This window comes from Cydia amplana, chromosome 9, assembly GCF_948474715.1.
Source record: "Cydia amplana chromosome 9, ilCydAmpl1.1, whole genome shotgun sequence".
In the NCBI taxonomy this organism is placed as follows: Eukaryota; Metazoa; Arthropoda; class Insecta; order Lepidoptera; family Tortricidae; genus Cydia; species Cydia amplana.
The window spans coordinates 1,966,252-1,979,333 of record NC_086077.1 but is presented as its reverse complement, the minus strand read 5'-3'; positions in this window follow the sequence as shown (position 1 = coordinate 1,979,333).

Here is a 13,082-nt window from a genome sequence, read left to right as displayed (position 1 = left end):
AATTTTCATATCATTTCATCTCAATTGGTTACTACAATGCGAAAAGTAAAGACATTACCTACTATTGAAAATGTGAGTCTCTATCACCTAAAGTGTCATTCCATGGAACTTGCTAACTATCTAAACAAACCGCCATATTGAAACTGTCAAAAAATAAATATATACATACAAAACATGAACGCTGAAAACAATACACTCTTTTTGTTTGGGCAGTCGTGTAAAAATATGAATTTACTAGAGACTTTTGTTTACATAGCAAATTCCATAGAAAACCTATAATCAATTCAGTAACATCAGACTCATCGAGTAAACGCGTGTACATATAAATAAAACGCTGCCAATACTGATTTTAACTGCTTGTTGCTGCAGACTTCGATCGGATATAATAACAATAAAGGAAAAACCAAGCGCGTTGAGAATCAATTCCGAGGCAATTTCAGAACTTGGCGCTCGTAGTTTATGTGCAAAACGTGATTTAAAGTTCTGGACATTCATCCTGTTTCATAAACCCCTCACGCTCGCTCGTTATCTCGGGATGTGCGACTATTATGTCCAACTGTAATAGACACCGTTATGGTTGGAAACTTCTAAAAGCCTTCTGGTCTTGCTTTTATATGTTATTTTAATTATGTCAGTGTAGGGTTAATTCTTTTAGGTAAGTATATTTTATGGTTGAAAACTTTTCACCTTTTCGTCTCGTTGGGGTTAAAATTGTTATCTGTTTGTTATGTTAGTGCAAGTTTGTGATGAGATTATGTGAAGCTTTTATATTTTCTTAAATGCGCCTGGCCTAGCGATAAGAGCGTGCGACTTGCAATCCGGAGGTCGCGGGTTCAAACCCCGGCTCGTAACAATGAGTTTTTCGGAAATTATGTACGAAATATCATTTGATAACACTTGATTTAAACTTTCACGATTTTTACTCATTATTAAATTGTACAATGGGACTTAATCGCGTATCTAAGTTTTAAGATTTACCTCCGACGTTTCGAGGACGGCGTTGTCCCCGTGGTCTCGGTGGTCTTAAAATTGTACAACGGGACATCCGTTGTACAATTTTAATAATATCATTTGATGTTTACCAGTCGCTTTTCGATGAATGAAAACATCGTGAGGAAACCGGACTACTCCCAATAAAGCCTAGTTAACCCTCTGGGTTGGAAGGTCAGATGGCTTTCGTAAAAACTAGTGCCTACGCCAAATCTTGGGATTAGTTACCAAGCGGACCTCAGGCTCCCATGAGCCATGGCAAAATGCCGGGACAACGTGAGGGAGATGATGATAGTATAGGTTTTAAAGGGGCCGAAAATATAGCGTGTTGAATAGAAAAACAAATGAAAAAAAAACAGTCATACAGATATTTAATAGCTTTAGTCCTTCAGACCGAATATTTCAACACAATATTCTAAAAATAGTTATTTGCATATGGAAACTTGCATATCGTCCAATATGCTCGCACAATATCCGGCGCGGTACGTGCATGGCGGCGGGAATTCAATAACTGGAGCAACTTTAACAAAATATTGGTAGCTTCGACGCGGAGACGAAATTTATTGGCCAACTGCTACTTTTTCAGTCGCAGCGGGTGTTATACTGCAACGGTGCAGTTGATAATGTAGTTGTAAATAAAAGAAACATGTAAAAAATCACCGCTTCGTGTAAGAATCGAACTTTCGTCCTGGGGCCCGTTTCTTAAAAGCTTGTAACTTGTAATACAGCAAGTGGAAGTCCCTTTCTTACAAAACCTGTCAAAAAGCGTCTTCCACTTGTATTACAAGTTAGAAGCTTCTGTAAAACGGGCCCCTGGCTTGCTTAGGTACCGTAAAAAGTATAAAACTTTGCCCTAACATAACTTTGCCCACCGCGTCACAGTTCAGTAAAAGCGAACTAACTTAAAAATAGTTACATAGGGGATTTATTCAAACAAGCAGTATGTAATACAATAAACAATAAAAAGGCTTAAAATAAAAATTACAAACTTAAATTAAAAACTAATTTTAAAAACATACTATAAATAGATTTGCCCCCGGTTTACTTTTAAGTTATTTCGCTTTACTGACTTGTGACGCGGCGGGCAAAATTATGTTAACGGGCGCGGTGGGGAAAGTTTTATACTTTAAGGTAGGTACTTATAGCTCAGTTGTTGTTTAAGAGCGATTGTGAACTACTTTTTGTTGACCATAAATTTACGATTTATACTTGTATTCATGCTTTTTTTCTTTGTACTTTTATACATATCTAACCAAAACATATTTTATCAAGAAGTTGTTCCAAGCGTCAAATAAGCCCTATTTATTATTAATCGAAATTAAATTTTCGTGAGATATATTTTACAATATTTAGACCACCACGGTGAGTGTATCACTTGAATTTTTAGTCTCTAACGGCTACATTATTCGGGCCCGTCGGGGGTCCTTCTTCTGCAGGCTCGAGCGCTCGCGAACTAATGCATTGTTGGAAATCGATGAATATACATACCTAAAGGTAGAAGAACATCGAAAAATTCGTACTTATAATCACGCGCATGTATTAATTTGCTACCACACTAATATAAAATCAATAATTGTAAACTACCTACATGCAAATGAAACCCAGTTAAATCACCAACCAATTATTCTGAATCAATATTGTGATCGAATGAATGGCAACGCGTGTGGATAGATGATAATAATGGAATCATTAATATTCACGGAAGCTAATAGGTAAATATAGTTCCGATTTCAAATCAATGTTACGTTAAGCCTGTTTAGAATTTGCTTTTGTAACATTAAGTAAAGGGGTAACCCCTAACCGATACGTAAGTAAGCGATAATTATTTACAATTAGGCCAAATGGCCGTTTCTTTAAAACTAGAGTGTACGCCCATTCTTGCGATTGGTTGCCAAGCGGACCCTAGGTTCCCATGATCCGTCGCAAAAAACCGCGACAACACGAAGATAATGATGAAATCAAACTATCCCTAATGGTATCATAATAGTGCTTCAATTTACGAATTCCACACTCGCATTCCTTTTGACCGTTGGTTGGAGGCTGATTCTGATTTTACAATTTGATCTGTTTTTGTTACGAACTTGACGATCGTTCGGGGTGATTGGTGCGCAATAAATTAGAATTGTTTCATTCTCATACGTATTAATCCTCCAGGACCACAAAGTTGAATTCTTAAAATGTTGGATTTGCAAAAAGTTGAATTTGCAGCATGTTGAATATTAAAATGTTGAATTTGCATAAAGTTGAATTCTCTATAAGTCATGGACTAATCTAGATTAGTCCATGCTATAAGTCCAAATTGCATAAAGTTGAATTTGCAGTTTGTTGAATCCTAAAATGTTGAATTTGCAGAAAGTTGATTTTGCGGTATGTTGAATCCCAAAATGTTGAATTTGCATAAGATTGAATTTGCGGTACCTACAGGATGTAGCAAGGGTCCCGGGCGATAGTTTAACAGCTGATAGGGTCAATGACCCTAAGTGCGATGCAAGTGGAAAAAATTGTAAATTCGAAAAAAAAAGTCACTTTGTAAGTACGGAGATAGCTTCATTTTCGATCAGCTGTTCCATACAAGGTAAAAAAAAATGTTGAAATCCCGAAATGTTGACTTTCTCAGTATGTTGAAAGTATACATTTTGAGAATTCAACTTTTTAATATTTCAACGTTATAAGAATTCAACATTTTGCGAAACTAAAAAAAACAACATTCTGGGAAAGTCAACATTTTGGGATTTGAACATTTTAGGAATTCAACTTTGTGGTCCTGGAGGGTACGATTGAGCATTCGTCAACGTGGTATTAGAATCACTACAAATTGTTTAGGAGGGAGTTCACGCAAAACTAGTTTTAAGATAATGATGAAATCAAACTATCCGTAATGGTATCATAATAGTGCTTCAATTTACGAATTCCACACTCGCATTCCTTTTAACCGTTGGTTGGAGGCTGATTCTGATTTTACAATTTGATCTGTTTTTGTTACGAACTTGACGATCGTTCGGGGTGATTGGTGCGCAATAAATTAGAATTGTTTCATTCTCATACGTACTAATCCTCCAGGACCACAAAGTTGAATTCCTAAATTGTTGGATTTTGTTGAATCCTAAAATGTTGAATTTGCAGAAAGTTGATTTTGCGGTATGTTGAATCCCAAAATGTTGAATTTGCATAAGATCGAATTTGCGGTACCTACAGGATGTCCAGCAAGGGTCCCGAGCGATACTTTAACAGCTGATAGGGTCAATGTCCCTAAGTGCGATGCAAGTGTACAAAATTCTAAATTCGAAAAAAAAGTCACTTTGTATGGAGATAGGTGTATTTTCGATCAGCTGTTCCATACAAGGTAAAAAAAAATGTTGAAATCCCGAAATGTTCACTTTCTCAGTATGTTGAAAGTATACATTTTGAGAATTCAACTTTTTAATATTTCAACGTTATAAGAATTCAATATTTTGTGAAACTAAAAAAAAATAACATTCTGGAAATGTCTACATTTTGGGATTTCAACATTTTAGGAATTCAACTTTGTGGTCCTGGAGGGTACGATTGAGCATTCGTCAACGTGGTATTAGAATCACTACAAATTGTTTAGGAGGGAGTTCAAGCTAAACTAGTTTTTGTATTAAATTTTTCACGTTTCAATCAAAGGCTAATCAAATGAAAAATCTCCTAATTACTAGTCTACAGGCTCGATAAAAAAATCACGAGAATGTCTAATTTATAATTTTTTGAAGTGAAAACTTCTTTAGCGGCGCTGTGCACTTTTTGAGGTGGGGAAAAAATGTTAAACTCGCGACAGGTCACGTCACCGACAGATTCGACAGATTGAAAATTCGTAAGACGGACACGTGACCTGATCGAAAAACTGTTACAATGTCATTGAGTTTTCACTTCTGCCGGCACTCCCGGAGTGCAGCCCGTTGTTTTTTTTTTTCAGTTTTATTACCGTTGGCATGCAAACGATATCAGTATAATTTTAGAAATCAGAACCGGCATAATAAATAATAATAAATAAATAAATATAAATAAATATTATAGGACATTATTACACAAATTGACTAAGCCCCACGGTAAGCTCTAGAAAGCTTGCGTTATGGGTACTCAGACAACGATATATATAATATACAAATACTTAAATACATAGAAAACAACCATGACTCAGGAATAAATATCTGTGCTAATCACACAAATAAATGCCCTTACTGGGATTTGAACCCAGGACCGCGGCTTCACAGGCAGGGTCACTACCCACTAGGCCAGACCGGTCGTCACTAGGTCGCATCTAGGGTGCCTATACCTATGCCAGTAATTTCAATTACAGGCAGATACCTAGCTCTCTGGCGGGTCTCGCTCGATGGCTCGGTAAATTTGTGGCCCGACCTCTCTCGGAAAATGCATAATCAAATAGCTTTCTCGTGTACAAATACCTTTTACGAAATGAAGCGTTCGGCAAAAAAGAATGGAGCTGGATTAATTGGTTGAAAAGTTGTTTAGAACACGGGTTTATTAAGCGTTGGTAGAATCGTTTATTGCATACTAGTGACCGGCCCCGGCTTCGCACGCAAATTATAGATAAACCTTCCTCTTGAATCGCTCTATCTATTTAAAAAAAACCGCATCCAAATCCGTTGCGTAGGTACCTAGTTTTAAAGATCTAAGCATACATAGGGACAGGCAGACAGCGGGAAGCAACTTTGTTTTCTACTATGTAGTGATTAGCATTTTAATAGCTATGGAATACGAATCCCTATTAGAGTTAATAAATAAAAAACCGGCCAAGTGCGAGTCGGACTCGCGCACGGAGGGTTCCGCACCATCAACAAAAAATAGAGCAAAACAAGCAAAAAAAATAAGCAAAAAAACGGTCACCCATCCAAGTACTGACCCCGCTCGACGATGCTTAACTTCGGTCAAAAATCACGTTTGTTGTATGGGAGCCCCACTTAAATCTTTATTTTATTCTGTTTTTAGTATTTGTTGTCATAGCGGCAACAGAAATACATCATCTGTGAAAATTTCAACTGTCTAGCTATCACGGTTCGGATACAGCCTGGTGACAGACGGACGGACGGACGGACGGACGGACGGACGGACGGACAGCGGAGTCTTAGTAATAGGGTCCCGTTTTTACCCTTTGGGTACGGAACATGACAATTCCTTAGATAGAGGTACTTAAGGTGTTTAGTTAATTCGTGTCCCTTGGGATTCATTTTAAATGTATCTCAACAAAAATCGTTCCTTGATAAAAATGGAAACAGAAGAGAATACAAATGCGAAATAATGGAAATTATTTTATTAAATGAACACTAAAATTCTGTTAGCATTTTACTGCAAAGCTCTCGTATCCTCAGGGGGAAAAATAATAAATTATCTTACTTTTTTATGTATTTTGACATAAACAAAAGGGACAGCGATCGTATAATACAGCGAAATTGAATTTCGAAAAGGATTTTTACGTTTCTATTTTTATTTTCATTTGGCGTAATGCGAGGGGAAATAAGAAATAAAAGATACCTTAGAACCCCTGATACTTATTTGTGATTTAAATGGCAGTTTTGTCCCTAATGACAATGGCGAATTCGTGAGGTTTTATTTTCACGATAAATTAAAGGTATGTTAGGTTTCGAAGCCATTAAGTATATTTCATTGTTCCTTTTCAGGCTCAAGTTGGCTCACAGTAATATACGCAAATTAATGAGAATTCATAGAAATGGCAACTCCATATGTATGTAATATATTGTAGATAAGATTAAGGTACCTACACGTGTATGTATTTGATTCGGTTAACACATTAGCTACAGCAATAAATACTTACACAAACCTGGCCGCCGCCATATTTAAACGAAGTTACGCTCTCGTTTTGTAACGACATGCTTAAATCAGGGATCGGATACCGGTATTTTTTGTATGGGAACGGAAACGGTATTTTTTCGTTCTTTGCTAATTACTTCATTTCTAATTGGGCAATCTAATAATATGAAGTCGTAACCTAAAAACACAACTGAGTCCTACATTTCGAGTATGAAATAATTCGAAAAATATGGTTATTTCTAAGTTTTTGCAAAAAACCGGTTCCGATCCCTGGCTTAAATTACACAAAGTTTAACGTTATTTAAGTATGCCATTTTAAAATGACAGCGTAACAGCATTAAGTATGAGCTGTATGAGTAATTTCATAACTTTCAGTTCTTAAAGAAACATGAAGAAACTAAACGTTTTCATATTCGCCTTTAATTAGGATAATTCAATAGAGACGTGATTTTAGCCCTGAAAATTAATTACAAAGGCTGAAACTGCAGCTGACTTAACAGTGATAAGCTCGACGAAATTGATTATTACGTTGCTCGTATTAACCGAATAACGCTCATGTAGGGCACGTACAAGACATTTCTGATGTTAGGTAACCTAGCTTAGAGTGATAATTTCTTGTTACTATAACGGGCGGGCTGCTAATAAAGAGCGTTGCGTCGGCTGAGAATACGTTTGTGCCATATCCATTTTTGAGCAAAATCGTTTTCTAAAAAATAACAAAAAATATGCTATAATTGACTTGACACTAATCGGTTTTTGAAAAATTGCATTTTTGAAAAAAGGTTGTGTCATATCCGCATCTTACTATGGGATATTTACACTTTATTAACGGAAAATTATCACAAAAGTGTGACATACCCACAATTTTTGTGTCATATCATACATTGTACGTTTAACATTTACTCATCAAAAACGGATATGGCAATAATAAAAATGCTTTTATTTCATGATTACCACTATATTCACAATATTTGAAAATAGAAATAGTTAACATATGTGCCTAAATGATAAATAAGTTGAATATTTCCCAAATGTAAAACTTTTCGAGAAATATTTTTTTTTGCTTCTTTTCGCTCTCCTGTAAACCAATGTAAGTGGCGTATGGCACAAACGTATTCTCACCCAGCGGTTTACTTTGGATACAACGAATCAAATGCAGTCTTAATTAGTAATGTGTTTCTCAATAATGTAGGAATATTTTTGCAAGTTTCTGGAAACTTACATAAGAATTTAAGAAAGATTCTTGGGAGAATCTTAAAAAAAAGTATTATTTTTAAATTTATATTTACATATTAATTAGACAGGTAAAGAAATATCTAATAATGCAAGTACAAAAAAAGTAGGTACCTATAGGTCTTGACATGTTTTAATTGTTTGCTAAATTTAAATTTCTGAGAACATGTAGAAATTTGACAACTTAGAACTCTCCTTGGCGCAATCAAGTGTAAAAATATGGGTGCACTCATCATACTCAAAAATATGTTCCATAGCTCTTATGTCAGCGAATTAAAAACCATGGGACATATTTTTGTGGAAGTTCTACAATGGTAGTACGTTGTAAGACCATAACTACTCATTCGTTAGCGTTATATTAATGTATTGTTACGTAATGTATGAAGAGTAAAGACTCTACCATTCAATCGGGAACTTTAACATAAAAAGTTAATATTGACCGACTGCAGGCTTTCATCAGAAGGGTAAATATGCTCAGTTCTCCAGCCGGAGATATCTGAGCGCAATATATGGATCCCAGATGAAAAAACACCTCTGATGTTATTACAGCACTCTATTTAATAAAAGGGGTTAGTCTGAAGGATTGGCTTTTTGAATGATGAATAGCTTAATCTCAAGATGCTTTTAAACTGGATTTATGGTTAGATATTAGTAAAATATCTGCGGGGCTGAAAATGGAATTGAGCAGGGCTGCCGAATGCCACAGAGGGATAAGTTAGCTACAAATTGGGCAACAGACGTTCTAGTTGACTAATTTCAATTTCAATTTTTTTATTTAATAAAGATAACACTGATCTTATTTATTTGTTAGTACATTCTTAAAAAGAATGTTAGTACTTAAAAGCTAAATTGGATTTGACATTTAAAATTATTTCATTAATTACAGGACAACACACATGATCAGCTATCATCTTTAGGATGCTGTTCGGGCTGTCCGTTCTGTTCAACAGAGACGCTGCTTTTTTGCGCAAAATTGCTGCAAATCCATCCGTGCGTGGCTCCGCGAACATGTTGGATGCGCTGCAGAACTTGGGCAGGCCAATCAGCCAGTGGCGTAACTAGGGGGGGGCTGGGGGGGGCACGTGCCCCGGGCGCCGTCCAAGGGGGGGCGCCAAAATGGGCAAAAGACCTCCCATAGAAAATGGACCAGCCAAAATGTAGGAAACAGTCAAATTTTTTTTTCGCGACTTAGGGGTTGGTCTCATAGTAAAAATTGCTCAGTATAATCCCAAAACCTCCCTGGTAACGGAAATGCAGTTATTTTTTAGCCACCCTGTATACAGGATGGTCCAAACCTTGACGTCAAAAAAATTTTTTTAGAATCCTCGTCGTTGGTTATCAGAATATACCCCATGTATCTTACCCGATTTTTCGTAGTTTTCGAGTTTAACTTTTAACTTTTGTTAAAAATTCCGGGGTGAAGCTTTGCGTTGCTTTTATGCCTTCTAATAATTGTTCGTGGTATTTGCACTGATAACATGAAATAGCGATGGGGAAGTGACCCCATAAAATAATAGTAAAAATAACAAAAGAAGATTTTTGTAATGAATTACTAATTTGGAAGCTTTGCACCTCAGTTCCTTTGACGGCGACTCTGACAAATTATGACTATTAAGTATCACTTTTTTGACCTTTTAAAAAAACGTAGGGTCTAGCAGTTTCTAAAATGACCAAAAGTCCTTGAAATCGCTTGTATTTTTTATTGACCGAAGCGTAAGCGAAGGTCTACGTTTTGACTCGGGCATTTTGCTTTTGTATGTCCGGATGTTCTCCTCCACAGGTCACAATTCTCAACCGATTCTTGTGAAATTTTGTGACCAGATTCTATGAGTAAATAAAAAAATTTTGTCGATCCCGTTTTTGGAAATTATTAAAAATGGAGTAGTTGTGATACCTCGCGCTGAAACAAATAGTCGTATCGATATCACAAGAGTATTTTCTTTTTGAGACATATTTACATAGTAAAAGGAAAAAAATGCAGAAAAATTGTATTGCTGGTTTAGGCGGTATTTAGATATTTAGTTTGTACTCGAGAATGAGTAGCCGAATTTCGTCAGCTTAGCTAAGAACTATCATGGCGCATTTTGTAAACAGTCGCTTTTTTTGTTTGCACACAGAAAGTCTGGGTTCGATCCCCAGTAAGACATAACTTTTTGTATTTTTTTTTTTCACTTAAACTTCGTATTTTTTTTAATAAATTAAAATCTTTGTATTGTTGATTGATCAAACCACTGTGTGGCGCTGTCATCGTGCACGGTTCCAATAAGCTATGCTCGCGAGGTCTACAGCTCACAGAGCCCCTAGTTTATTTAGGTAAGGGCAACATCTAAGCTTGACATGCTTGAACGTAAAAGTTTGTCTTTTTTCCCAACTCAGCCAAGTGAGGATGCTGATTTTTTTTTAGCAACTGCGCCGGTTGTGAAGGATTATGTTACAAAAAAAAATATTCATAAAAGTTCAATATTTTTTTTAATAAATAATTGCTTCACCCCGGAATTTCTCAACAAAAGTTAAAAGTAATAAAAATAAAAATCATAATTCGAAAACTACGAAAAGTGGGCTAATATACATATTCTGATAGCCCACAGCGTGAGAAATCTAAAAAAAATTTTTGGACGCCAAGGTTTGGCCCAACCTGTATAACACATGCCGTGCCAACATCGCTCGTTCTGTGATACTAGAATGCCGTGAAAAGCTGTGTCAGGTACTTATTGAGAGCATTCTATCCAGAGTTTCGGTGTAGGATCGGGAGAATTTAGTCCAATTCAATCCCACCAAGGCTCAATTTTGCGCGTTTACCGCTAAGAAAACCTCATTTTTCAAGGCACAACCCTTCCCATGTCAGGGAGTATTGGGAGCCTCGGTGTTGACATCTCCATCAGTGACGTCCAATCATTTCGTAGCCACCTTGCTGGGTAGGCTGCGCTCGTATCCAAAAAACTCGGTGTGCTCAATAAAGGGAGGCGATACTTTACTCTGGGGCAGACAGATCCATAGGCGTACCCACAGTGGGGCAAGGTGGGGCAGTTGTCCCACCCTGATCTCTGACCATAAGCTAAGAATCTCTGTTTCAACCGTACCCTGTTACAACGTCCCCAGCCTCCCCTACTTCTGCCCCACCCCTTAAAAAATGCTGCGTACGACCATGGACAGATCCCATATAATGAGTACTGCTGTCACCTTTGGGCAGGAGCACCTAGATGCCACCTTGGTCCCTTCAAATCAGTCCAAAGGCGCGCTATGAATAGTCTACGATCCCAAACTTACAAGCGATATTGAATCTTCAAGTCTAAGGAGATCTCCAAAAAAGAAGTGTATAAGTTTTAAAATGGTCGGCAACGCGCATGTAACGCCCCTGGAGTGTAGACGTCCATAGGATGCGGTGACCGCTTACCATCAGGTGAGTCGTAAGCTTGTTAGCCACCGATGGACTAAAAAAACACTTCTTTGTCTAAATCAAAAGTAAACTTTAATAAGTAATAAAAAGTAACCCTTTCGTTAGTTCACTTCGTTTGGGGGGGGGGGGGCGCAAATTTGGTACCTGCCCCGGGCGCCATATCCTCTAGCTACGCCACTGCAATCAGCATCCTAAAGGCATTGTTGTACTGCACCCTAATCATTGTATGACTTTTGGGTATATCACCCACCCACAGGCTGCTAAGATGGAGGAGGGCCAACACAGCAACTCCACAGCATGGCTTAAGGTGTCATTCTAATGTTAACTGCAGCTGTTGCGACATTGCTTGCTGCGGCCTTGACGCGGGTGCTATCAGTGTCAATTTTCTTTCTAAAATGAGTGACGTGTGCCCTTGTATTACTATTAGGGTGATGATGAAACACGACATATTTAAATCGTCATTAATTTTAATCAAGGAAATTTACAGATTTTGCTGCAGTAATGTCGCAACAGTAAGCTGCATTGATATCCAAATGTCAGTCATTTCTACAGTAGATTATAAACTAGCATGTTATTTATTGAATAATTTCTATGAATCTAATTTACGTCAAGTAGTAGATAAGTAATATTTGTTCATAATAGGTCTGTGGTTGCAATTACATTCTTTTTCAAAGAGCTATTCAAGCTCCAAGTTATAGCCCTAACTAGACAAACTAAATAACCTACATCAGCCTTTTACTTTTCGCAACAAACCTCAACAAAAACACAACGCACACATTTTCCAAGCTAACAATGTTCCGAAACGTCACTGCTGAAGTATTTATGGTCGGCAAAAATGGCGGCTGAATTTGTCCAAGTGCTCAATGCTCATCAACAGATTTTGTATTGCTCTTTTTTCAAACCAATTCGAATAAATACTGCCATCAGACTGATATATGAATCCTTATTGTGCCACAAGAGAGCAAAACTACATATTTACAGCGAGGGCGTACCTACATTGAATCCTGAACGAACTGAAGAATTCCATAATTCTGATTTAATCCTAAGCGTAGTGAAGGATTCCAGTGTTAACGTCCAAGGTGGAAATAATTTTGCTGCCATGTGAGACATACTGTTTTTCACATCACCTATGAGGAAATTATTGTTTCAAAATTTTATTTAAGCTAAAAAATTATGAAAAAATTAAAATAAATAGTGTCCTAGAACAGAAAAGTGCCAATTAGATTCCACCTAGTACCTAAGGAACAAAAGTATCTTTATGATCCCTCCTAACGGGAAAAAAGCGGCCAAGTGCGAGTCGGACTCGCCCATGAAGGGTTCCGTATTTAGGCGATTTATGACGTATAAAAAAAAACTACTTACTAGATCTCGTTCAAACCAATTTTCGGTGGAAGTTTACATGGTAATGTACATCATATATTTTTTTTAGTTTTATCATTCTCTTATTTTAGAAGTTACAGGGGGGGGGACACACATTTTACCACTTTGGAAGTGTCTCTCGCGCAAACTATTCAGTTTAGAAAAAAATGATATTAGAAACCTCAATATCATTTTTGAAGACCTATCCATAGATACCCCACACGTATGGGTTTGATGAAAAAAAAAATTTGAGTTTCAGTTCGAAGTATGGGGAACCCCAAAAATTTATTGT